Raw genomic sequence first — 2,659 nt, forward strand, 5'->3', positions numbered from 1 at the left:
TATGGAGTTGATGTGCATGGGAGCAAATTGCAATATAGCCTTAAATTTTATATTCTCTCATAAAAGGACAAGGATTTTTTAAGTGGTGAAGCATTTATTTCCCTTCTCTCCTTTCCCTGTGCTTAAAAGAACAAAAAAAAAAAAAGATCTTCTCACATGGATGTTAACTTATATATATATATATATATATGCATATGGGACAAAATTATTGTTGTCCATGACCTTCAATCAATGCTCATTGGTATTATTGGTGCCTTTCTTAACTCATCTTGGTAAGATGCAGATGATGTAGCATCTACTTTATCAGAAAGGTACACCCTTAATTGTGCCATAAATTTGGGTAGATTGGAACTTTGAATATGTTTCATGTCTCTCATATTGTAGATGATGATGTGCAAAACATTCCAAGTTGAGAGCAGTAAATTTATTCTACCACCCTATCTTATCATTTATCCTTATGAAATTTATTTTTCTATCACTTTGCTTCTTTGATTAAATTGTAATTGTTAAAAAAACTAAAAGTTACTTTATTCTTTACATACACTTATTCCTGAAATTAATTTGTTATCTCTGCTAAATAATGTTAGTGCTTCTTGTATACTGTTAAGTTTTAGGAAGTAAAAGTAATTTTTGGCCCAAAATAAAGGGATATACTTAATTTTTTTATTTATTTTAGAGATAATTCTAAGTGTCACTATTTTTTGCATACATTCTTCGAATTATTTTATTACCACGTACATCCCTGAACCAATTTTCTTTTTCTTTTTTAATTTAGTGGTCTATATAGTTAATTCTTTATTTTTTAAGGCAAGAGTATATATGTATTTTTTTTCTTAGTTTAAGAGATGTATGTAGATATTATAGAGATTTAGAAAATATATATGTGAACGGTGATGGTGATTCTAAGTAGAATTATCTCCTTTATTCTAGGACGAGGACTAGTTTGGATGCATCATGCATCATAGAATTCCCTTGGAATCATTAGCAAAAGGAATAAGGTGATGCTAATAACAGAAAATTTTATATGGAATTTCCCCTTAGAAAGGCATCATTTTTGTTGTTTAGCTCCATAAAGTATTCTATAGGAGATACTAGAGGCGTCGAAAGTAAATTAGGGTTTAAATATATTTTACCCTTATGTACATGCGGGTTTAAATTTCTCTTTTTATTTGTACTAACATTTGACTAAGTTACAACTAGTAAATTTTTCATTCATCCAAAGTTAAACGATGTTTGTCTTTCTTATCTTAAAAAGAGTTACTAATTTGAACAAAATCACTTTATTCCTGTAGACTTATTTTGTGTACTATTAAGCTGCTTTAAATTTTCTCTTAGAATACATATTTATTTAACAAAAGTAGAGACATTTAAGTTATTTATTCCTCAACCAAAAGTTCAGATAAGATAGACATACTGATACAAAACAAAGTTCAAAAATGTATAAATATTTTTTGTCGAAAGTACTGGAGGCAAAATATATTTATAACCTAAGTATTATTATTATAAAAAAAAGTAAACTAAATAAGCAGGAGAAAGGCTCCAACTGCAGTTATTTCTGATCATTTCTAACAAGTTGACTAAAACTTCTAGCAGATTAAAAGTAGATACTAATGGAACAGTGTGAAAGAGAATACTAAAGAGATGGATACTTTGAAAAACTAAGTCAAGAGATCTTGTCAGGTCTTTGGGTGCAAATCACATGATAAGAACGCACAGAGTTAATATTGACTTCCAATTTGAAACTGTTACATGTAAATGCCATCAATTGATCAACTTCGCTAATGACTTGTTTACAAGAACTAGTAGAATACGATGATAAAAGAAAGAAAAAATAAAAAAGGTAATACAAAGAGGATTACATTCTGAAATGATTTTGGGAACTAAATCTCTCACTCTAGAATATAAAAGAGAAAAAGTACTTTGAAACAATGGAGCAAAATAAGAATCTTTTCTCTTTCTTACTCTTTTATATTTTTTTAATAGATCATAAGCTCTTCCTAATGTATAGATTAGATAACTGAATTGACCCATTTAATCAAGGAACCATAATATGGTGATTTAATAATAAAAAGTTCTCAAATATTAATCATAAAGTTTACAAGGAAATAGAATTCCTAACTTCTATTATAGAGTAGAAGGACTCAAAGGTATATCTCTATTCCAAGAAAAAGGGACATTATGCCTTTCACATAGAATAATCAACAAAACCTTGCGCAAATAGATGACATACGATTCTGTGTGGATTGCAAACAGTAGAAGAATTATTCAATATTTCAGTGTCACCCTTGATAAGACTATCTTTGTTTGCTCTATAAAAAGATTCCACAACAAAGGCCCCATTAGCCAGTGGCAACCAAGCATTTGCTATCTATCTTCCCCCTTCCCCCCTCCCCCCTAAAACAAGAATAATATGCGCCCATCAACATTATTATTTTCTTGAATAAGAAATGATGTTAAAATGTATCTCATTTGACCAATCAATAACTTTTCACAATGGCTAAAGATTAGTCTCCATATATTAAGATCATGAAAGAGAAAGAAACTCCCACGTCCCAGCCATTAAGGAACGGGTGTCTTAATTTTGGAGAAAGGTGACTACCAAAAGATAGAATCATCACATCTATTAAACTTGGTCAGAATTGTGGATTACAACAAAAGC

Source organism: Typha angustifolia, chromosome 13 (assembly GCF_048772165.1).
Source record: "Typha angustifolia cultivar Huaian chromosome 13, ASM4877216v1, whole genome shotgun sequence".
In the NCBI taxonomy this organism is placed as follows: domain Eukaryota; kingdom Viridiplantae; phylum Streptophyta; class Magnoliopsida; order Poales; family Typhaceae; genus Typha; species Typha angustifolia.